Raw genomic sequence first — 25,723 nt, 5'->3', positions numbered from 1 at the left:
ATAAACTGAGGTTGTGAACAGAGTTATTGCAAACAAATTCTTGCGAGTCTCACAATGATAGTACAATATAGTAGATGACACCACTATCCTTACCACTATTGCTAAAAATTGCACTGGAAGTGCAAGATTCTGAATAAAGAAAGTCACCTTTCGTGATTACCAATAGTTGTCATGTACTTGAGACTGAGAGGCGAGTGGTGTGATGAGGTGAAGGAAGAAGTCCCACTCGACCAGGAAGCTTGTGGCATAGCTGATGTCTCCTATGAAAATGGAGTCTACATTTCCTGTTTGGATCTCTTTAGCCACTACCCTAGCCACGAAACCGATCCAGGCTGCAAAGGCGTCACATGACCATCAGAAATAGACCCAGTTCACATTTTACCCAACTTACTACAACCATAACATTCCATACAAGAATGTACAATCTTTGCAGAAAAGATCCAGCCTTAGAGCAGGTTTGCATCAACACTATACTTTGATCTACCTTATCCATTTTATTGGTTAAAATAAACACCAGAATCCTACCGGTTCACTTTCAAAAATATTTCAATCTACCTGAATGTAGTGTTCCACTGATGGGTCCTGTGGAGCCTTCTGCATATCACCATAGATCACAAAGGATAGCTCATCGGAACCTGCTGCTAGAGTTTTGAATTTAACTGTGTCACTCCAGCTCACAGAATCACTGCAAAAAAAGAAAGCCCCCTAATTGTAGATCATTTTTTTCAAGATGACAGTGGGGGAAAACAAATAAGATTGGTTCCAATCAACATCAATTAGGAAGTGGCATACTTTAAAATTGAAATTATGGGCAATGCATACTTTAAGATCAATTAGGTAAACATAGAGAGATAAGGGGAAATGGCTAGACCGAGTGAGAAGTAATGGCGTTGATTGTTGAGTATCTGAAGTGTCGACGAAAGCTAGTCGGCAGTCTACTTGGGGTATACCCACGGTAGTAGTTTATCGGCAGACAGGTGCGCAAGCTACGAACTTGATGGTGACGCAAGACACAGACAAGGTTTTTATCCAGGTTCGGCCGCCGTGTGGGCGTAATACCTACGTCCTGCGTCTGATTGTATTGCTGTGGATTGTGTTGAGTTGAGATGATATGTGTATGACCTTTCTCTAGGGGACCTCTACCCCTCCTTATATATCCTAAAGGGACAGAGTTACAAGCAAAGTATCCTATTTGGTACAATATCTTGTAGCCTTGCGGTGCACGCCGACCAGCATCGTGCGCCGCACGTCTTCATCTTGTAGGCCGAGCCACCTCTGATGATGCGGCCCATGTCAACCCATGAGAGTATAGGGGTTTATACCCCCCAGCTAGTCCCCGAGCACCGTGTATTGTGATGTAACACGCCGTCTTGAGCTTCTTCGATAAGTGAGGCTTGACGTCTTCGATAAGGAGGAAAGTCGTCCGAACAGTTGCAACGATATTTTAACCAAGTCAAAAGACAGTTGATCAACATTGACATCGAAGAAGCAGGTTGTTCGAAGAATGCATGGTGCTCTTAATCAAAAAAATATTTTTTTCCTGATAAAGTGTGCCCACTTTACTTTTCTGAAAAAGTATAGACTTTCAAAAAGCAAGCATATTCACCGCAAGGTGAAGTGTGCCCACTTAGTCGCCGAGCCTGGTAGTAAGTAACGTAGGCATGTGGTGCCAGGGTCTAAAGAGAAAAACCACATAGAAAATCTGATACTGAAATGCATCGCCAGATGCATCGTACCGATGTAGTCCCTGAGCTTGCTGGAAGGCGAAGTATGAGCCTTGTAGCAAGGTCTAAAAAGTTAAAATTATCCCGTCCAATCCCCAAGCTATGGTTGGAGAGTAATCGAAGCAAGTCCCGAGCACAGCACAGGGAGTGATTGATGAGTCTTCGAGCACGGTTGGGAATGTAATCGTGCTCGGTGGTCAACACAGTCCCCGAGCACGGCATAGAGACTGGTCAACCAGTCCCCGAGTTTGGTTGGGAACGTAAACGTGCTCGGTGGTCGGCACAGTCCCCGAGCACGGCATAGGGACTGGTGGACAAGTCCCCGAGCGTGGTTGGGAACGTAAACGTGCTCGGTGGTCCGCACAGTCTTCGAGCACAGCATAGAGACTAGTCGACAAGTCCCCGAACGTGGTTGGGAACGCAAACATGCTCGGTGGTCGGAGCAGTCCCCGAGCACAGCGTAGAGAATAATCGACAAGTCCTCGAGCATAGCTTGTTGATCAGGCCAAACTCCTGAAAAAATAATATAGAGACTAGGTAGTACATGATGTATAAATAAACTCTAGATAAAAAATCAGCACTGAGATAAGTTTTAGATTTTTGTTATAAAATTAGCACGAGTAGTTAATTCATCCTATAGCTTGTACCAGCTCTGATCTAGCCAACAATCAGCATGAGGTGCGGAACCTAGGCACGCGTAGGATTGCCAGCCTCGCCAGAGAGCTACTGCCGACCACCCGGAACGCAGAGGGCGGATCTCATGCACGTGTAGGGAGGAGTCGGAAACAGTGCCAGCTCTGGAAAATTTGTGTAGAAGAAAAAACTAGTCGGCTAAAAAAAAGTTGTTTTGAAGGATAATAATATAAAAAATATTATGCCATTAGTAAATAAAATATTAGAAATATACTTATCTTTGGACGAAAGTCTAGTCGGTGGTGACAGAATTGTCTAGCCCTCGAGCTTTTTGACTTGTTGTCATGACGGTGGTCGCGGTTGTCGTCGCGCCGTTCCTCGCGGCGATTATTATTGCGACTCATGGTCAGACCAAGTAGGCCAAACAACTTGGTCGATAGCCTGAGCAGGTCGGTGTCGTCGATCTACCTCCCTTTGTAGCAGAGAAGCGGCGACGCGTTGTCGGCGTGGTCGGAGACATTGCTGGTGTGGTCGAAACCGTAGCCAGCGTGGTTGGAGCCGCAACCGACGTCGGTGAAGAAGTGATCGGCACAGATCGGATCTACGCCTCCTCTGCGGTCATGGCAGTGAAGCTGTTGAAGCCGACGATGAACGTGAAGCCGCCCGCCATGGCCGCGAAGTCAGGGCTGATGACCATCTTGTTCGTCTAGGAGAGCTGTACGCACACCCCCTACCTGGCGCGCCACTGTCGACGAAATCTAGTCGGCAGTCTACCTTGGGGTATACCCACGGTAGTAGTTTATCGGCAGACAGGTGCGCAAGCTACGAACTTGATGGTGACACAAGACACAGACAAGGTTTTTATCTAGGTTCGGCCGCCGTGTGGGCGTAATACCTACTATAACACCCCGAAATTTCTATTTTGGGTTGTTATTAGAAAATACTAAATAAAATGAATGGTTTTAATATACGGATAAAATTTTCCAACAATAGTTTAGATTTTTTATATATTCTTATCAAAGAAAAGTGGTGCTTTTCAAATGTTTTGTATTTAATTAGACGAGCTTTAGTTGATGTGATGCTTGCTTGTTGCTTGAGTTTTGTGTTTTTGAGTGTGCTAGGTTTCATAAATGCGTTTAGACACCGTCCGGTCCTTCCCGAGAATTTTCCAAAACTTTTTCGAAACTTTTTCCCATTTTCCTAGAACAAAATCTATTTTTTTATATGCTCTAAAATTCTTTTTCATGGACACCAAAAACTTTATTTGGATTGATCAACTCTCAATATATCTCTAAAAGTTTTCCTTTAATTTTTAGAATTTTGGAAAGATTTTTCAGGGATTTAAAATGATTTCAGCTTTTTCTGGAATTATTTTGGAACTGAAAATGATTTATTTAAAATCCCGAAATTAAGAAATTCTAAAACTTTTCCAAACCCTAGACCTATATATATGCCGGCGTAGCCCTCGACGCGCTGATTTCAGAAGTACGACCCTTTTTCCGAGCCGCCGCTCGTAGCTTCGTAGATCCATCGCCGAAGTTTCGGATCTCGTTTCCGGCGAACTTTTCCGGCGAACGTTCGGCGAGCGTTTCCGGCCATCTCCTGCATCTCCAGCAGAAACCGTCACCATCTCGAGGTTCATCTCATCGTCCTCTACACCGGCACGTTATTTGTTTCGCAAATCCATGTCCGTATGGCCGAGTCCCCTTCCTATCTCTCTTTTCCGGCAAACTACCATGGCTAACCTTCATGTTTCCCAGTTTCCGGTCAACTCCCGCCTGCCGAAGGAGCCTTTACCCGCGGGAACCTCGCGTGCCACCCCGTGGCACCGTGCTGCCCCATTCGCGCAGCCCCTTTCGCCCCGTGGCAGGAGCAGCAGCCATGGAACGCCGCCGCCGCTGCCCTGCTCGTGCGGCTGCAGGCGTGCAGGCATGCCGGGCCTGCCGCGGGCCATGTGGCCACTGCGTCGCGCAGCCCTGCGCCGCCACGCCATCCATCAGGGCGCCTGGCCTCTCCCTGAGCCCCTCCGCAGCAGCAGCGCACCAGCTCGTTCAACGTTTCTGAAGATGGAGACCCAAGGTTGAAGATGATGGTATTTACAAGTTTGCCACTGGTCATTACCCCTTCGCCATTTAATCGTTCTAACTCCGTTTCATTCCGTTTCAATTGCGTTAGTTTCGTAACGTCGCGCTCTACGCAGTAGTGCTAACTTTTATTATGTCATATATTTTTATATATATTTAGTTGAATATTAGATTAATTAATATATGCACCTAATTTTATAATTAAAAGCAATATAGAGTTATAATCATGATTTCTATTGTTTTATGACCATGGCAACGTAAATGACTTGTTAGCGATACTGTTTTCCATGTCCCATGTTTATAAATATAATTAGTTTAATTAATTTTTATTGAGTGTCATTTTTTAATTAATAAAAAAACAATTTAGGTTTACACTTTGGTATTTTTATAACCTAATATTAACTTGATTAATGTTAACTTAAATATTTATTAATTATAATTCTTTTAATTAGACATAAAGTATATAATTAATTTGTTTAATATTTATTTAATGTCTTTCTGGATTAAAATGTAACTTATGTTTATAATTTAGATCTTTTATAAATAAATAAATGTTAACATTATTAATATCAACTTAAATGGTTCTTTATTAGTTATAACTTGTTTAATATAAATGTGACGCATGTTAGGATTTGATTAGTTGCTCTCACTTGCTTTGTGTTTTCTAAAATTACAAAGGCGTAAATGGCTTAAATGATATATAATCATCTACAATTAAAATATAACTGAAATTTAACTCCAGCTTTTATAATTCAACGTAATTTGGTTAATCTAAAATTAGGATAGTTCTATAAAATGTCTGTCATTTTATTTCATTAAATAAAATACGACCAGCGTGTAGTCGTCTTCTTCGTTACACTTCGAACCTCGAAAGTCTGTCTGTTTAACGATAGCTCCGTTCTCAACCGTTCTTGGGTTGTCACGATCGTAGCCACAAGCCATGTCGTTTAGTGCGCTCTTCTTTTCAAAGCTTTACTTTTTGATTGATGCTTGTTCTTAGTCGTGATTGTTGTTTGTTTGTTTGTCTATTTGTGTTGCTTGGTTGCTACGCGTAGAAGAAGTGTGGTTCGTCAACAGTGAAGACCAGGAGCTGAGGACCGACAGTCGAAGCAGAAGGAAAGAAGCTAAAGAATTCTGAGCAGATATACACTGGAAATTAAGGCAAGTGCAGGCACCCTTTGATCATATTGTACCTATGAACTTTAAATACATTTACTTTCCATTGCATGTGTCTTAATACTGCAAACCATAAGGACCTGACTAGTCTTCTACTATATTCCTTGCACACCTGGGTTTTATACATGGGTAGTATAGTGAACAATAGATATGCTTAGCTGCTCTCCTCATCTATTCCATATAATAAATGAAAGTAAATAATCTTGCCTACTGAATTCTTCAATGATAATTAATGTTTAAAAGAGGAACAATGGTCACTTCGGTGATGGAGATGTTGCGGTGCTTGTGAGCATCGTGGTTTGCTGAGGAAAGGGGGAGCGGGTACTGTTGGTTGGTCTGGTTTGCCGGGCGTACCCGTCTCTGCTCTCCGTAAGGACTTAGTCAGGGAGCGGCCCCCTGGGACTTACAGTGCAGCTCCAAGCTATATGGCTCTGGCTTGACTAATTAGCAGGACCTCCACTAGTAGGGTGTTACTTTCCGGGTAGGCGTGAGGAAGTAACTTGGGTAATGAATATTAAGTTGTCGGTTGATCGGTACGCCATGGCTATGGGTATCGACTATCGAGCGCCCCGGCGAAAACTTGCGAGTGGCATCCTATTAGTTGGACCCTGTGAAAGGTCTCGTAGTGAGACCCTGCCTGCTCACCTCGGCAGTGTTTTGGGGAGTCGCGACCCCGGGCAAATGGGAATCACGACTTGGAGTGAATGTGCACACCTCTGCAGAGTGTAAAACTGATATATCAGCCGTGCTCACGGTCACGAGCGGCCCAGACCCTCACTTGATGAGCAAATTGGAATCACATGGAACTTGGAGGCGAAACTTGGTTGAGGTTGCTACCTCGTGCTTTGGCGGAATGGCTATTCCGTGTTGGCAGGATTGCTATCCTGTGTTCTTAATTGGGATTGCTATCCCATGACTTTAATGGGGTTGCCACCCCGAGTTTCTATCCGAGGTTGCTACCTCGGAGATCTTAATAATAATTATTATTATAATGATGAGTAATAATATTGTTAATATACTTTCATCTAATTAAGGGTTGGGATGCTCACTCATATTTAGTAATAATTCGTTTTAATAAAAGAATTGTAATAAAAGTTTACCAACTTAAAAGCTCATCTGCAGTTAAACAGTGTTAGCTTTTCCTTTGATTAAGCCTTGCATGTCATTATACTTTCCGCCTGTACTTGTTGAGTTCGACATGAACTCACCCTTGCTATTTCCCCCACACCCCCAGTGTGTAGTAAAGTGCTGCTCAGAAGAAGGATAAAAATGTCATGGAGTTTTCTAGAAGCTTATGAGAAGTGCTTGGCGTACGGAGCCCCCAGTCAACCGTCCCTGAGAAGAATGGAGCCTAAGAAGTTCTAGCTACTATTTCCGCGTACTCTGATGTTTTGTAAGTGTTAATATAAATATGTTTTCCGCTATAAATAACATTGTTTCTGATATTTCTATTCTTTGTTGTATGTGTGGACTTCCTGGGCACACATATGACGACTCTGGTCTTATTTTAAAAGCCAGGGTGTGACACCTACGTCCTGCGTCTGATTGTATTGCTGTGGATTGTGTTGAGTTGAGATGATATGTGTATGACCTGTTCTCTAGGGGACCTCTGCCCCTGCTTATATATCGTGAAGGGACAGAGTTACAAGCAAAGTACTCTATTTGGTACAATATCTTGTAGCCTTGCGGTGCACGCCGACCAGCATCGTGCGCCGCACGTCTTCATCTTGTAGGCCGAGCCACCTCTGATGGTGCGGCCTGAAAGGATCAAGATGCCCAAGAGAGGGGGTGAATTGGGCTTCTCTAAAAATTTAAGGAACCTATAAGCTCCAATTCAACCCCTTGTGCCTAGTGTGACTAGAGAGCTACCGGATAAAAGTTTGGCAACCTAGTTCCAATCCTATTCTAGCATGGTAATTCTAAGAATGTAAAAACACAAAGTAAATGCTAGAATGTAAAGAAGTATTGGAAGAAAATGCTCGGCGATGTTTTGCCGAGGTATCGCAAAGTCGCCACTCTCCACTAGTCCTCGTTGGAGCACCCGCGCAAGGGTCTTGCTTCCCCTTGGTCCGCGCAAGGACCAAGTGCTCTCTACGGGCTGATTCTTCGACACTCCGTCGTGTTGAATCGCCCAAAACCGCTCACAAGCTTGACACGAGCCACCGACAAGAACTCCGGGCGATCTTCGTGCCTCCAATCACTACCGAACCGTCTAGGTGATGGCTATCACCAAGAGTAACAAGCAAAGAACTCTCACTTGACTCCGGGCGATCTCACTTGACGCAGTTAATGTTGCACCGGACGCTCTGCACCGAGCGTACGGTGCCCCACAACGGCTAACTGTACCTGCGTCTGACAGTTCACCGGACGCTACCTCTTAGCGTCCGGTGGCACCGTCCGGTGCTCCTGGAACTTTTACAAACTCCCTGAGTATGGGACCGGACGATACCCGGTGCGTCCAGTGCTAGCGTCCGGTGCTCAGGGGAAGTTTACAACCTCCCTGGGTGTGGGACCGGACGCTGCCCGGTGAGTCCGGTGCCAGCGTCCGGTGCCTTACCCTAGGCACCGAAAACTCCCAACGGCTAAGGACCTCACCGGACGCTACCTCTCAGCGTTTGGTGCAGCGTCCGGTGCCCCCTTGGGCACCCTAACTTCGTCGAAACGCGACCGCTCCAAAACGAAGTTGGTTCCTCTCGATCTAAGGACTATCTCTGAGCTGCCTAGTGCTAGGTTTACTAAGTGTGCACCACACCTAAACCTAAAGCTTTGCCTAAGTCAAGCTACTAGATCAAAGCCCCTCTTAATAGTATGGTCAAAGGAAAATAAAGTCCTAAACTACTCTAAGTGCCCTTCTTCACCATATGGCACTTAGACCTAGTCTAGTCTTGACGATGTCCATCCATCCTTTGAAAACCGAAACGATTTCCACTATTAAGTAGGCATGTACGTCCCTGTCCATCGAGTACCTATTACCATGACCTTACCTATGACTTTGCCTCTGCAAAACACACGTTAGTCACAGTAATCAACATTGTCATTAATTACCGAAATCACTAGGGGCCTAGATGCTCTTTCAATCTCCCCCTTTTTGGTGATTGATGACAATAACCTCGAGTATGAAAAGAGTTGAGGTTTTTAAATGACTTGGTTTCAATAAGCATGATACAATAAGGACAAAAGGAATAGGCATGCTTATATCAACCAAGTTTAACATCCTGCATCCAAATATGTGAGGTGTGTACAACATGATATAAACACACATGGCTCATAAGTACATCGGAGTAAAACGCGGAAGCAAAGGTAATATGAGCCAAAACACATGACAAAAGAATATCACAAATAAGCATAAGTCATGTCTCACAACCAAAGAGTATCTCACACAAGTGCAATGCAAAAAGTTAAACATGATGCATGGAGTAGCACACAAAAGAGTATATCAAAATAATAAAAGCCCTCTCTAGCTCTCTAGCTCCCCCTAACTCTCATACTCACAACTCTCTCTCCCCCTTTGGTATCACGCGCCAAAAAAAACCTAAGAAGACGGAGGAGGAGGCGGAGCGGTGGAGTCCCTCGGCACGGCCTCAAAACGAGCTGCATCGTCTGAACCATCGGCCATCGAGGCGGAGGAGGTGGAGTGACCCTCTGAAGCTGCAGGTGCTGGCGAAGCGGTCTGGGTCTGCTCTGGAGGCGCTGAAGCTGTCACAGGCTGGGTGGGCTGCTCAAGTCCTACTGACGAGGCTGGCACGGACTCGGTCGCTGTAGCAGACATCTCTAGCACGGTAGAAGAAGGTGCAAGCTGCTCAGATGAAGCTACTGATGATGACAGGCGCTCAGTAGTGGTGACTGGGACCGTAAAGGCTGCAGGAGCCTGCAGGGGTGGAGGCATAGGGTCACCAGTCAAAGCACTGTATGAGAAACTGATGTGCTGCCCTGCTGACGAGTCCAACACTAGCTGTGACGCTGTCGCAGACTGTGGAGTGAAACCAGAGCGGAGAGGCGTGAACTGCGGTACCTGCTCAAAGCCAGACAAGATAGTACCTGCTCAAAGCCAGACGAGATAGCACCCTGGGAGACCTGGTGCTGAGGCGTCGAGAACGGCTGACTCCGAGCAGGGAGCTGTAGTGGCTGCTGAGACTGACTCTGACTTTGAGGTGCTGGAGTGGGAGGCCTGACAGACGATGTGCGTGGAATCTAAATCTGTGGAAGCTGAATCCCCGAGGCGGCCATAAGAGCGGCCATCATCGCTGTCTGCTGGGCCTACAATGCAAGCTGCTGCTCCTGGAAGGTCAGAAGCTATCTCTGAAGCTCGTCCTGCCTAGCCTGCATGGCTGCATTGATGGTAGCCTAGTCCCTGTCTCTCCTCGCCTGCTCCTCAGCTGCCCGCCGCTGGTCGGCTCTCATCCCCTCTAGTATAGCAAGTAAGGTGGGGTCAGAAGCACTCGAGGAGCCTCCTGCCTCGTGGTCGTGTGTCCTCGGAGGAAGGTCTGGCACTGGAGGACGATAGTCATCGTCCGAGCTGTCCGAAGCAAAATCAAAACCCTCCTCAGCCTCTGCATCAGCAAACGCCCCAATGGCGATATCCTGCTCCTCCTTAGTCTCTGGGACTGCTCCTGAACTGCGAGTCCCCCTAGGAGAAGGTGGTGGCACCGGGCCATGTGGTGCTGTAGGAGGTGGCGGAGCGCGAAGGTCGTAGTGTGCTCTTAGCATCTGCCTGGGGTCGTAGTGAGGGAACACTGTGTCTGAATCTGACAACTCTCTCTGCAGGTGAGCTGGCAGGGGTACGGGCCTAGCACGAAGAATGATCATGGTAATCCAATATGCGTATGGCAACTGACGCCGACCTCTGAAGCTCTCCGAAATAGTGTCCTCGATCTCTGAGACTATTAGATCCCACAAGTCAAATGGAGTCTTCGAGATGAGGTGGGCTACTAGCCACTGCTGTATCCTAGTGAAGTTGTCTCTGTAGCCTGTCCTGGGAAGGAGTGTCTTCCTCAACACAAAGTCGAGGATCCTAGCTGGGCGTGTCAAATCTCCCACTATCCAGCTGGAGCCCTCTCCAAAAGGTGGACGGAAACAGGGAGCCACAAAGTCAGCCGGTGGTATCTCACCACCGTGAGGACGTCGAGGGGGCTCGAAGTTCCCGTAGCATAGCTAGTGAATCCTGGTGGGATAGGCTCTCAACCCAAGGACCTCTCTGGCACTCTGTGCTATCACCCTATAGTCTGTGCCTGCCAGTGCGTAGTGGATGTAGCTATGATCCGGAGAAACCCACACTGACGCATAGAACTCTCTGACGCACTGCTCACAATAAGTACCAGGCAGAGCGAGCAACTCTGGGAGACCGTGGAGTTATGTGAAGTACTGTCTGATGTCTGCACCAACCACGTTCCCTAGAATCTCAAGATCGACTACTCTGTGCTCCCTGAACTTAGCCTGTGAGCGAACTAGTGCCTCGAAGATGTCCTCCTGGACCACAGTGTAAAACCTGGCACTAGCTCGGGGATCCCTGGCAGCTGGAAACCAAGTAGGAAACGGGACAAAACGCAACTGCTGGATCTCCCTAGCTGAAACCTGAGTGAGGTCCCTGTGAATCCTCACTGGTGTCTGACGAGGGGCTGGAGTGCCTCGAGCTGGAGTAGAGCGAGCAGCTGAGGTAGACTAACCCTGCGTACCAGTCCGGGGAACGGCCTGAGTACGAGCACGAGTCGACCTCCTGAGGGGCTGCTCCTGCTGCTGTGCCTGTGCCTCTGTCTGACCCTCTACCTAGGCCTCTGCCTCTGTCTCTGTGTCCGGGTCCTCCTGAGCTAGATCTCTAACATTAATCCTGACACACTGTCCTCCTATCATGATGGTGCCAGGAGGAGATCCATGCATAGCCTCTGCCTCAAGAATCGCACGCCTCTGACGCGGTGTGAGATCGGCCCCAATCCTCAGGGCACCTGAGCGTCCACCTCTCTCGGCTGCCTCAGCTGCTGCTGCAACTGCCTCTGCTATCTCTGCCTCTCTATCACTGGCCTTCCTCTTCTTGGTGGCTAGCTTCTTGCCCTTGCCCTTCTCTGCTGCTGACAGACGATGGGGAGGATCACCTCCACCATCACCTCTTGGTGAACCTCCAGCGCTGGGTGTCGGACCACTGACGTTCTTGCAACGGTCCATCGCAAGAACAACTGTCTGAACTAACTGTCGGCAACTGACCAACTGCCACAAGAGATCAACGTGCTGCAAGAGATGGATAGATAAGGCATACATAAGCAAACGTAATAGCTAGAGGTGAGAGAACCCTATAGATCACAAGATTTGATAAAGAACAGGCGTGAACTGCTTACGATCCGATGACGGGACGCGTTCCGGATGAAATATCGCGATCGAAATCCGCCGGAGAACGCGAGACCACTCCTCAAGGTGCTATGAAGGGTAAACGAAAGAGAATATTGTTAACAACAACATCCAAATCCATTTAGGCATTAAACCAAACACATTAAGGGCGCAAAACGGGGAACTCACCCAAACCCTAACTGACCCGCAGGAAACAAATCACAGGCAGGGAGAGGGAAGAGGAGAAGCCGAGGGAAGATCTGGCCGCGGGGAAGTCACGAGGTCGCCGGAGAAAGAGAGAAACACGGCGGCGGCGGCGAGCTAGGCGACTAGGGCACGGGCGGAGCGGGTGGCGTCACGGGAAGAAAAGAAACAGCCGTGAGGATGACCCCCGGGTGTGGGTTAAATGCGCCCGCCACGGGGTCACCGGACGCACTTAAAGTGGCACCGGACGCGTCCGGTGACCACCGGACTCATGCACAGAGAGGTTTTCAAAACGGCAGGTCACCGGACGATGGCCACCGGACGCTGGCCTTAGCGTCCGGTGCCCTAGGGCACGCCTGATGAGCACCGAACGCACATCACCGGATGATGCTTGGACACTGTTCCTGCGTCCGGTGAGTGCAATCTGGCAGACTTACCGCACCGGAAGCCCCGAGACAGCGTCCGGTGCAGCGTCTGATGCACCTCTGAGTCCTTTTTTCAACTTAGCACTACGTCCGAATTTGACCCAACCAAGTTCCATCTTTAAAGACACACAAATAAACACAAGTGGAACTGGTATGAGTGACCTCTCTCAAACCCTCAAATTTTTACAAATATTTGGCCTTAGACTTAGTAGTTTTTATGAAAATAGTCGCGAGAAATCACCAAGGAGCATCATATGGCCATAAAGCTAGGGGTTTAAATCATGATGACCTTTGAATGCTCCCCCTATCTATGGACGAACACAGCGGATGCTCAAAGAATAACCGAAAAGAACCGGTCAACTAACAAGCATGCATATGATATGAGGTAAAATGCAATACTTGAAAGTAAACTAATGCTTGTCAAGTTTGATCCAAGGTTAAGCTTTTTCACACACACAAGGGGGTTATCTTAACCATGTTAGACAAACCCTACACACAATTTTTTGTATTTTAGTTTTGGTATGCATGATATGCAAAGCAAAAGCTATTTACAAATTTCAACACACAACTTTATCTTTTAGTGAAGTTAGAGAGATCAAGCACATTAAGTTCATTTCTAAACATACAAAACCTAGCTTCATCTAGGGGTTTTGTGAAGATATTTGCCGATTGATTTTCTGTTCCCACATTCTCTAGAGATATGTCACCTTTAGCAACATGATCCCTAAGGAAGTGGTGGCGGATGTCAATATGTTTTGTGCGGGTGTGTTGAACCGGGTTGTTAGCAAGTTTTACGGCACTTTCGTTGTCACACAATAAAGGTACTTTGTCTAGTACTACTTCATAGTCTTGCAAATTTTGTTTCATGTAGAGTATTTGTGCACAACAAGCACCGACGGCAATGTATTCCGCCTCGGCCGTTGACAAGGCAACACTATTTTGTTTCTTTGACATCCAAGAGACAACAGATCTACCTAGGAAGTGGCACCCTCCGGATGTGCTTTTTCTATCAATTCGGCACCCGGCATAATCCGAATCGGAATAGCCTACAAGTTGGAATCTTGCACCTTTGGGATACCACAATCCTAGGCAAGGTGTGTATTTTAGATACCTAGGAATTCTCTTGACGGCAATCAAGTGAGATTCCATAGGCATTGCTTGATATCTAGCACACATACACACACTAAACATGATATCGGGCCTAGATGCGGTGAGGTAGAGTAGACTTCCTATCATGGAGTGATAGAGAGTCTTGTCAATTGGGTTACCTCCCTCATCCAAGTTGAGATGCCCATTTGATGCCATGGGAGTCTTGATTGGCTTGCAATCCATCATGTTGAACCTCTTGAGAAGATCTTGTGTGTACTTCTCTTGAGAGATGAAGACTCCTTCCTTCATTTGCTTGACTTGAAATCCTAGGAAGAAGGATAGCTCGCCAATCATGGACATCTCAAACTCCTTGGACATCAAATCACCAAATTCCTTGCAAAAATCTTCATTAGTAGAGCCAAAAATAATATCATCAACATAAACTTGGCAAATGAAGATTTCCCCATTCATTTTCTTGGTGAAGAGTGTTGTGTCAACTTTCCCAATCTTGAAGCCCTTCTCAATGAGGAAGTCCCTAAGCCTCTCATACCAAGCTCTAGGAGCTTGCTTGAGACCATAGAGAGCCTTGGACAACTGGTAGACATGCTTGGGGTACCTAGGGTCTTCAAAACCGGGGGGTTGCTCAATATAGACAAGGTCATTAATATAGACATTCAAAAAAGCACTTTTCACATCCATTTGAAATAACTTGATATCATGACTAGATGCATATGCAAGTAGGATACGAATTGCTTCAAGTCTTGCCACCGATGCAAAGGTTTCACCGAAGTCAAGACCTTCCACTTGTGAAAAGCATTTTGCCACGAGCCTTGCCTTGTTGCGCACCACTTTGCCTTGATCATCCTTCTTGTTCCGGAAGACCCACTTTGTTCCAATCACTCTTGCATCTTTGGGTCGCTCTTCAAGTGTCCATACTTGGTTGCGAGAGAAGTTGTTCAACTCATCTTGCATGGCCATGATCCAATCCGCATCACGAAGAGCTTCCTCTATAGTCTTTGGTTCATCTTCCAGAGACACAAAAGCGTAATGTTCAATAAATAAAGCATGTCTAGAGCGTGTAGTTACACCACGTGATGGACTCCCGATGATGAGATCTTGAGAGTGATCTTGGAGGAGATGTGATGTTCTTCTTGGCGCCACTTGAGGGGTTGGTTGGGGAGCATCAACATCTTGTGCTTGTGCCACCGCTTGATCATGAGTGACTTGGGTGTCTTCATGAGCATCTCTCACATCCTTGTCTTCATCTTGTGGTACATGTGAGGTGGATGGTGGATCAATGACTTGCACATCATCATCTTCTTTTGGCTTGATGTCTCCCACCGACATGTTCTTCATAGCATCCCTCAATGGTTCACCACCTACATCATCAAGATTATCACTTGCTCCTTGGGAGCCATTAGTTTCATCAAATTCAACATCAAATGTTTCTTCAACCATGTTTGTGGCATGGTTAAGGACTCTATATGCCTTGGACTTTGATGAATAGCCAACCAAGTAGCCAATGTCACATCTTCTTTGGAACTTGCCCAAGTGTTGGTGCTTCTTGTAGATGTAGCATTTGCACCCAAACACCCTAAAGAATGAGACATCGGGCTTCTTCCCATTGAGCAACTCATATGGTGTCTTCTCTAGGAACTTGTGAGGAAAGAGCCGGTTTGATGCATAGCATGCGGTGTTGATTGCCTCGGCCCACATCTTCTCCGAAGTGTTATACTCATCTAGCATGGTTCTTGCCAAGGTGATCAATGTCCGGTTCTTTCTCTCTACAACCCTATTTTGTTGTGGTGTGTATGTTGAGGAGAACTCATGTTTGATTCCCACTTCATCACAATACTCTTCAATGTTGATGTTGTCAAACTCATTGCCATTGTCACTTCTAATTTTCTTGATCTTGACTTCAAATTGATTTTGGGCATTCTTTGCAAACTTCTTGAATATTGATGCAACTTCGGCCTTGTCTTGCAAGAAGAATGTCCAAGTGTACCGGGAGAAATCATCAACTATGACCAAGCAATATTTGTTGCCTCCAAGACTAGCATATGTGGTTGGTCCAAATAGATCCATGTGAAGTAGCTCAAGCACTCTTGAAGTAGAGACGTAGGCCTTGGTTGGATGAGTGTTTGCAACTTGCTTGCCCGCTTGACATACACTACAAAGCTTGTCTTTTTCAAATGTCACATCCTTCAAGCCTCTAATCAATTCTTTCTTCATCAACTTCTTGAGTGTGCCCATTCCAACATGTGCTAACCTTCTATGCCATAACCACCCAAGTGAAGTCTTGGTGAATAAGCAAGTCTTGACATCAACTTCATCGGATGAGAAATCAACTACATAGAAGTTGTTGTGTCGGAAGCCTTTGAATATCACTTCATTGCTATCTTCCTTGGTCACAATCACTTCTTTCTTCTTGAATAAGCATTCAAATCCAAGGTCACAAAGTTGTCCAACCAAGAGCAAGTTGAAACTCAATGATTGCACATAGAGCACATGGGTGATGGAGTTGTCATTTGATATAGCAATCTTTCCTAGTCCTTTGACCTTTCCTTTTGAATTGTCACCAAATGTGATCTTCTCTTGGTTGTCAACATCTTCATCAAGAGAGGTGAACATCCGGGGATCTCCGGTCATATGTTGAGTGCAACCACTATCAATTACCCAATGTGATCCACCGGTCTTGTAGTTCACCTACACACAAGAGATCAAGCTTGAGATTTAGGGACCCACATTTGCTTAGGGCCCTTGACCTTCTCTACTAGTTGCTTTGGCACCCAAATCTTCTTTGGCCTTTGCTTGTTGGGCGGCCCCATGAAGCTAACCTTGACCTTCTCACTCTTGTCTTTCCTTACAATGTAGTGAGCATTAAAGGCAAATGATCTTGCATGCTTGGGCAAGGGTGGTGGTAGTGGTGCCTTACACTCATGAGCAAAGTGTCCTTGTCCACACTCAAAGCATCTCTTTGGCTTTGGCTTGCTTGGTTGATATGAGCGGCTAGTGACTTGATGAGCTTTATTCGATGAGCCTTGTAGCCAATCCCACTCTTGTCCATCTTCATGACGGTGTTCATGAAAAGCTCACTTTGAAGGTCCTTTCCTTTAGTGAACTTAGCTAACCCCATGGTTAGATGTTCCTTTTCTTTCTTGAGCTTGCTATTCTCTTGAGTTAGCTTCTTGATGATTGGGTCATTGTTGCTAGCTAACTCATCTAAGATGAATGTTTCATCTTCTTCTTGCTTGTCATACATCAAACCAAGCTTGAGATATTGGTTTTCTTCCTTAAGCAACTTGTTCTCATATGCAAGCTTCTTGTCTTGATCAAGTGACTCAATCACAATGGTCTTGTGCTTGGCTTGCTCTTGCAACTCTTTCTTGAGCATGATAATTTCATCCTTGAGCTTGATAGTGTCCTCACAGCTCTCGGCCACTACCACTTTCTTGCCCTTGCAATCAACACATTTGCTTGTGCTTTCCACAAGTAAGTCATCACAAGATGTGGCTACATCAAGCTTAGCAACATGGTTAGTAGCAACATGTGTTTCATCAATTGCAAGTTCATACTATCTCAAGGTTGTCATAGTTTGCTTTTAGAGTTGTTAGCTCTTCTTTCATTGCTCTATATCTAGTGATAAGCTCATCATGAACACTCTCAAGTTTATCATGTTTTTCTTTGAGCTCTTTTAAAGAGAGTTTGAGCTCCTTGAGCTTAGTGGTCATGATCTCATTTTTGTCTCTAAGCTCATCACTAGACTTAAGCTTTGCTAGAAGTGTTTCATTATCAAGTTCAAGCTTTTCATTTTCACTTCTAGATTTTCTTATGACTTTTGTGTACTTGTTAAGCAATTTTACAAGTTCATCATAAGAAGGTGATTCGTATTCACTATCACTTTCACTACTCTCATCCTCACTTTGTACCTTCCAGTCACCCTTAGCCATGAGGCATAGGTGTGTAGAGGATGTAGATGGTGGTGAAGATGATGGTGAAGATGATGGTGATGGAGCATCGATGGCAATGGCGGCAACCTTCTCATCATCACTCTCATTGCCGGAGGAGTCACCACTAGAGCTCTCAATGTCGGTGAGCCAATCACCAACAATGTAAGCCTTGCCATTCTTCTTCTTGTAGTGCTCCTTCTTCTTGCCACCTTTCTTCTTGTATGGCATCTTTTCATTCTTCTCATCATCACTTGAGTCATCTTGCTCTTTGTTCTTCTTCTTGTATTTGTCCTTCTTGGGCTTTGGACATTGATGAGCAAGATGGCCAAGCTCACCACAATTGTAGCAATCCATCTCGGAGATGGGCTTTCTCTTGCTACTTGTGAAGAACTTCTTCTTCTTGGAGTCAAAGTTGACTCCATTCTTGTTATGCTTCTTCAACATCTTGGTGGTTCTTCTCACCATGAGGGCAATGGATGCATCATCATCACTTGAAGTTGATGACTCAACTTCAGGCTCCCTTTGGTTGGACTTTTCAACCTGCTTTTGCTTCTGCAAAAGCCAAAAGCCAACCAAAGGGTCCAAAAGCTACATATACTTTTACCCAAAAGCAACTTTTACTACAGTAAAATTTCAAAAACACCTCCCCCCTTGCTTTCATCGGCTTTTGAATGACCAAGTTGGAGAAAATTACCCACTGCCACCGGTTATGAAAAGGAAAAAAACGTTTCGGTGGCTTCTATTCCCCTCTTCTGCATCCGTTCAGCCCGACGCCATCTCCCTCGTACCCACCCGACGCGCGCGCATGGCCGCGACTGGCTAGGGTTCCTCCGCCGCCACCGTTGCTTGAGGCTCGACGACGGCCGCCTCCCCACCCGCGACCGCGGCTGCTCGACGAAGGCCGGCGGCCTCGAAGGCTGCATCTCCACTCGCGACCGAGGCTGCATCTCCACTCGACGGCTGCATCTCCGCCTGAAGCTACTCCGACGCGGCGGCCGAAGCTACTCCGATGCGGCCGCGACCGAAGCTACTCCGACGCGGCGGCCGCATCTCTGCCCGAGGACGACCGCCTCCCCAAGGGCTCCAGGTCGCTAGGTCACAAGGTATGTCCGATTTCCTCTGCCCTTTTGGATTGTGATGTCCAATCTCCTCTGTCCTGTTTAGCTATGATGTTTGAAGCCCAAAAAACTTCAAGATTTGCTTCAGTAAAAGGAGATGGAGCTTGATAGTTCATTAGTGGGTTCCATTAGTGTTTGAATAGATCTTTCAGTGAATTTCAAATAGATTTGAAAAAGTAGGATATCACAAATCTCCAGGAGTGATTGATCTACCATTAGATTACTGTAAGTTCAAGGAAGCAAAACTGTCAAGATTTGAAAACTGATTTGTATATGCATTCGATATTGTCCTAATTTTAGATTGAAATTTTTTTGTTTGGTTCAAGTATGGGTGACAAGGCAGATTGGAGTGATCGTTTTTTTGAGAAATTTGTTTGACGCCTGCAAAGAGGAAATAGATGCTGGCAATAGGCCGATGGGAATTTTCACTGCTACTGGTTGGAAGAACGTTGTTTCCAAGTTCGGAGATAAATTCGGTAATAAACGAACAAAAAAACAATTGAAGAACAAGTTAGATATCTTGAAGAAGGAATATACAATGTTTATGGAGTTCAAGAATTTTGCCACTGGGCTTGGATGGGATGCAGAGAACACAACTGTTGACTGCCCGAAGGAATGGTGGGATGAACACCTTGCTGTAAGCATTGTACTGCCATTGTAAATATTTTGTCATTTGTTTGTTTTTGCGGTGCCTTTCTAATTTTTTCTTTTAATTTTAGAGATGCAACAATCCTGAGAAAGGAATCAAATGCAGTCATGTGAAGTTTCGAAAGCATGGACCAAAGTTTCTTGAAGATATGCATGTCATTTTTGGTAAGGCACATGTTGATGGGTCTACTGCAACCTGTCCTGGAGATATATCCTCCGATGATACAAGTGATGAGGATGTGGCTGAGGTACCAAAACCTACAAAAGAGAAGGAAAAGACAGTCAACCAAGGCAAAAGAAAATGCAAGGGGACCTCCACTGCTGCTGAAGAGAAGGAAGAGAAGAGTCCATTCTTTCGTATGTACAAGAACACTTGTTTGAAGATAGAAAACGCAGCAGAGTGGATCTCGACAAGTGTTGAAGTATCATCTGCTCCTACCATCAACCAAATTCCTTCCATTGCAGAGGCTGTGAAGATGGTGAAAGAATGTGGTGTGGAGGAAGGAACTGCTCTAATGTATACGGCTTGGTCCGCACTTGCCAATCCTAAATTTCGAGAATTCTTTACCTCTCTGGAAACAAATAATGGAAGCCTCGATTTGATTCAGAGGGAGCATGAGAAGGAGAAGAACAAGAAGGAAGGCTCAGTTTGATTTGGATTTTATCATGTTTGTTAGACTTTTTTCTTATGCTCAACCATAATTTTTGTGATATGTGTTGAACCAAACTGTAGTCTGTACCGAATAACAGTTTGTACCTGTCATGACTTTCTATCTATTTATCTATTTTGTGTGATCTCTGTACTCATCTATTTATCTATTTGTGTTTTGTAGATGTCTTGACCTGCATGCATTGTTTGCTCCAGATTTTTTTTTACATATCCTTACTGTGTTCTGTAGATGGATGACCACTTGAGAGCTGTAGCTAAGGGCAGAAGGGATTATTGTTGCTTGCTGAACTGTCACAGCATGCAGCCATTGTTGGAGGAATGGGCACCTCGTATGCTGAAAAATATTTGCAGAAAGGTGCATACAGAGAAACACCAGAAACTGGCATCCAATGGGTCATGAGGTGTATGTCAACACCTAGGTATTTTTACAAGATGTTTCGGATGAGCCTTGAGGTTTTCAATGAACTTCATGACTTGCTAGTTTCTAACTATGGATTGACCTCAACCAAGAATGTTTCATCTATTGAGTCATTAGCTATGTTTTTATGGATCGTAGGAGGTCCGCAATCATTTTCGCAAGCTGAAAATCGATTCACACGGTCACTTTGGACGATTCACACCAAATTTCATGAAGTGTTGAGGTGTTTGCGCAAGTTAGCTAAGGACAATATTACGCCAAGAGATCCTACTTTTTCTACGGAACATGAAAGGGTGAGAGAGAACCGTTTTTGGCCATACTTCAAAGGAGCAATTGGAGCAATAGATGGGTCATATGTTAAAGTGATAGTGCCATTGGATGAAACAGTTAACCACACAAACCGTCGTGGGTATACTTCTCAAAATGTGCTAGCTATTGGTGACTTTGATATGAGGTTTACATTCGCGGTCACCGGTTGGCCGGGATCTGCCCATGACTCACGCATCCTCAATCATGCATTGGCAAATTTTCCATCATTTCCTGTAGCTCCTAAAGGTAATAATGGTTTCCTGTATTATGATAGCCGGTTGTATTATTATGTACCTTACTAACTGGTTTTATTTAGGAAAATATTATCTTGTGGATTCGGGTTATGCAAACTGAAATGGATATCTTGCACCTTTCAAAGGAAGCACCTACCATATACCAGAATTCCAGAATCGTTCAGAGCCTCCTCAAGGAAAGTATGAGGTTTTCAATTTCTTACATTCATCCCTTCGTAATGTCATTGAAAGGTGTTTTGGAGTCTTGAAGCAAAAATGGCGTATTTTGAAGGACATGCCAAGTTTTGATGCTACTACTTAGGCGCATATCATTACTGCTTGTCTTGCTTTGCATAACTTCATCCGTGATAGCAAAATGCGTGACAAGGAGTTCGACAGGTGTGATGCTGATGAGGATTACATGCCTCGATGTGCAAGACGCAGAACACAAACACAGGAAGATGGTACCGACGAAGGGGAGAGCGATGAATCCATGAATATCATACGTGATAGGATAGCTGATGCTTTGGTTAGTGCGAGATGAGGCTAGTTATGTTGAGAGATGGCATTGTTGTATCCGAACTTTGATGGATATTTTTCTATTATGTTCAATTATTTTACCTTTGCTTAAATACTCATTTTCATGTAAATTAAAGAACAAATTACTATGTTTCAAGCAATTTCCATATAAACATGTCCTAGACAGTTAGGGGCAAACACAGGTATTTCACAGACTATCTATAGTTTGACAGCACCTCCAACCAAACGGCCTTCTGCTTTCCCACGGCTGCTTTCTGACAGCTGCTTTTCCACAGCCCACAGCAGCTTTTTCCAAAAGCCACAGCTCAACCAAAGGCACCCTCAATCTTCTTGGCTTTGCCCTTGTGAGAAGCTTTGAGGGCCAAGTCCTTCTTCTCCTTCTTGGCTGATGAGGAGCCATCTTGGGGGTTCATGTGCATATACATCTCATGAGCATTGATCTTTCCCAATATGGCGGTTGGTGTAGCGGTGGAGAGATCGCCTTGGTGAAGCACGGTTACTATGTGCCCATATTTCTCAATGAGAAGCACACATAGTATCTTCCTTGCGACATCTGCCGCGCTCATTTGAGTGAGCCCAAGTCCATTATGCTCCTCTACAATGACATTCAAGCGAGAATACATTTCATTAGCATTTTCTTTGGGAAGCATCTCAAATGTATTAAGCTTGCTCATCACCAAGTGATAGCGTTCCTCGCGTTCACTCTTTGATCCCTCATGGAGCGCACAAAGTTCCTTCCAAAGAGCATTGGCGGTTTTGTGGCTCCGAACGCGGTTGAACACCTCTTTGCAAAGGCCTCTAAAAATGTGGTTTTTGGCCTTCGCATTCCACTTCTCGTTTTCTTGCTCTTGTGGAGTAAGAGCGGTGTCTTATTCCGGAGGGGTAAACCCTTCGGTCGCGGCTTTTAGGCACTTTACATCGCATGCCTCAAGGTATGACTCCATCCGTATTTTCCAATATGGGAAGTCATCCCCATCGAACATGGGTGGCGGTCTATCCCCGTTAGACATCTTTCTCTAGGCGGTGAAGCCTAAAAAATGAGCACTAGGCACCGATACCAATTGAAAGGATCAAGATGCCCAAGAGGGGGGGTGAATTGGGCTTCTCTAAAAATTTAAGGAACCTATAAGCTCCAATTCAACCCCTTGTGCCTAGTGTGACTAGAGAGCTACTGGATAAAAGTTTTGCAACTTAGTTGCAATCCTATTCTAGCATGGAAATTCTAAGAATGTAAAAACACAAAGTAAATGCTAGAATGTAAAGGAGTAGTGGAAGAAAATGCTCGGCGATGTTTTGCCGAGGTATCGGAGAGTCGCCACTCTCCACTAGTCCTCATTGGAGCAGCCGCCCAAGGGTCTTGCTCCCCCTTGGTCCGCGCAAGGACCAAGTGCTCTCTATGGGCTGATTCTTCGACACTCCGTCGCGGTGAATCGCCCAAAACCGCTCACAAGCTTGACACGAGCCAGCCACAAGAACTCCGGGCGGTCTTCGTGTCTCCAATCACCACCGAACCATCTAGGTGATGGCGATCACCAAGAGTAACAAGCAAAGAACTCTCACTTTATCCAAACAAGGCTCTACAGAGTGGTGGATGCACACTTGACTCTTGGAATTCACTAGAGAAGGATTCTCTCAAGAAATCACTCAAATCTCAATCCTGTCTAGGCTCTTGCTACTCTCTTGCTCCACAACAAGTTTCTCAGATGTTCAAATGGGCAAGAGAGCTCTCATGGACGAGGTGAAGGAGTATAAATACTCCCCACGAAGTCCAAAGGTCAGCCAACCGTTTTCCACTGAAAACGGGGTCACCGGACGCTGTTAATGTTGCACCGGACGCTCTGCACCGAGCGTCCGGTGCCCCACAACGGCTAACTGTACTTGCGTCTGATAGTTCACCGGACGCTACCTCTTAGCGTCCAGTGGCACCGTCCAGTGCTCCTAGGAGTTTTACAAACTCCCTGAGTATGGGACCGGACGCTACCCGGTGCGTCCGGTGCTAGCGTCCGATGCTCAGGGAAAGTTTACAACCTGCCTAGGTGTGGGACCGGACGCTGTCCAGTGAGTCCGGTGCCAGTGTCTGGTGCCTAACCCTAGGCACAGAAAACTCCCAACGGCTAAGGACCTCATCGGACGCTACCTCTCAGCGTCCGGTGCCCCCTTGGGCACCCTAACTTTGTCGAAACGCGACTGCTCCAAAACGAAGTTGGTTCCTCTCGATCTAAGGACTATCTCTGAGCTGCCTAGTGCTAGGTTTACCAAGTGTGCACCACACCTAAACCTAAAGCCTTGCCTAAGTCAAGCTACTAGATCAAAGCCCCTCTTAATAGTACGGTCAAAGGAAAACAAAGTCCTAAACTACTCTAAGTGCCCTTCTTCACCATATGGCACTTAGACCTAGTCTAGTCTTGATGATGTCCATCCATCCTTTGAAAACCGAAACGGTTTCCACTATTAAGTAAGCATGTACGTCCCTGTCCATCGAGTACCTATTACCATGACCTTACCTATAACTTTGCCTCTGCAAAACACACGTTAGTCACAGTAATCAACATTGTCATTAATCACCGAAATCACTAGGGGCCTAGATGCTCTTTCACGGCCCATGTCAACCCATGAGGGTATAGGGGTTTATACCCCCACATGAAATTTCTTGAGAAGATCAATCGCCATGATGGGTGCAAGGTGAGGATCAATGCAATGTGAACCATCATGTGGTGTACTTCTGCAATTTCACAAAATATGATGGTGATTGAAGATGATTCTCAGTTTTAGTACCATAATTTTAGGATTCGCAGCAAGATAAAAACGCAATATGGAACACATTGTAAGGACAGTAACAATAAGATGGGAGATGACAAAAATAGATAACAAATACATATGTAATGGTTAATATCCTGATTTGCTTCCTAGTCCATGGAGGAAAGAAAACCTGACGAATGCTAATCCGATAAATGATGGCTCTGTATAGTATGTGTTGGAAAACGAAACTATGGTAATGTATAAGGACTTAGTGAAACAAATACAGTGTCCCAGTAAGATCAGATCTCACCTCCTTGATCACAACTCTTGTCCGTGTATCTGTGTACCTAATTTGACACAAACCATGAATGGCAAGCAACCCGTCAATGGAAACTGCATAACAGTACAAAATCAGTAGAGAAGAGTATGAGATGGAGAGAAGCAAGAAAGATGGACTTGAGAGGAGTGAGGTGGGAAGACGAGGACACCTCACTGTTTGGATGCACGTGTGTCCCACCTCATATGACTCGAGGGGGACTGAGCCAGTGGATGTTAGGCCCCAAGCGAATCCGGAGAGGACGGAGGCATCGTAACGTTAGGTAGATCGGCCGTTGGTGGCGTCGCAACCTCAGGCAGATCGGGTAGGGGTCGCTGACCTCGTGTCCTCCATTGGGGAAGACGAAGCAGGGAAGCGAGTTATGCTGCAACTGCCACGGATGGAGCGGTGTCGACGAAGGGGGAGCAGGGGAAGAGGGAGGCGGCGACAAGCGGAGGCGGCGATGTTGTGTGTGGGGACGGAGCAGAGTTCGGGTGGAAGGAGCAGACCTCGCAGCGGCGGCACGGGGATGGAGGGGCGGTGCTTCTGGAGGAGGTGGAGCTTTATCTGTTGATGCGCTGGGGATGCTGGCGGCGGCGGAGCGCATAGATGGCGCTCGAGAGGTCACGGTCGCAGCCGCGGCCGAGATCACCGCGCTCGCGCAGGGCGCTTGCGTAGACGCCCAGGGAGGGGATCGGGGCGCTGGGATCGATGGCGCTGGGATCGATGGCGCTCGCGCGTACGCGATAGGAAACGGGGAGAGGATCGGGGAGGGGATCGCGGTCGGCCAAGCTATTTCCTAATACGGGGATGCGGACGCGGACACACGGCTCGGGAGGGTAGACGGACGAAAGGAAATGTCGCACCAAGAAAATGTCCATCTTTTAGTCTTTTTAGTTGTAAGAGATTAAAAATGGTCGTAAAAACTCCGAAATCCTAAACGCCAATTAGTAAAATGGAAACGAAAAATGTTGAGATATTGGAAACAAAACCATCGGGTCAACAACACTGATGGTCGAAAATAGAGTTACTTTGTGAAGAATTGCATAGAATAGAGAACATGTTCAAAGAAAAGAAGTAAATTGCTTAGGAAGACTTAAGGCATTCAACAATAAAAAATTGAATGTGAGTA

The 25,723-nt window shown here is 45.9% G+C and overlaps 1 long non-coding RNA gene across 1 annotated transcript; it reads right to left on the bottom strand.

Annotated features, from left to right (window-relative positions):
- LOC110435473 lies at positions 38 to 25,336 on the bottom strand. Its single transcript, XR_002453171.1, has 4 exons — positions 24,764 to 25,336; positions 24,586 to 24,668; positions 556 to 685; positions 38 to 332 (listed from the first exon to the last, which is right to left on the bottom strand). It is a non-coding gene; the product is annotated as an uncharacterized LOC110435473 (long non-coding RNA).

Source organism: Sorghum bicolor, chromosome 5 (genome assembly GCF_000003195.3).
Source record: "Sorghum bicolor cultivar BTx623 chromosome 5, Sorghum_bicolor_NCBIv3, whole genome shotgun sequence".
Taxonomy (NCBI): Eukaryota; Viridiplantae; Streptophyta; class Magnoliopsida; order Poales; family Poaceae; genus Sorghum; species Sorghum bicolor.
Note: the sequence above shows the minus strand (reverse complement) of the source record. Positions and strands in the feature narration are given on the sequence as shown.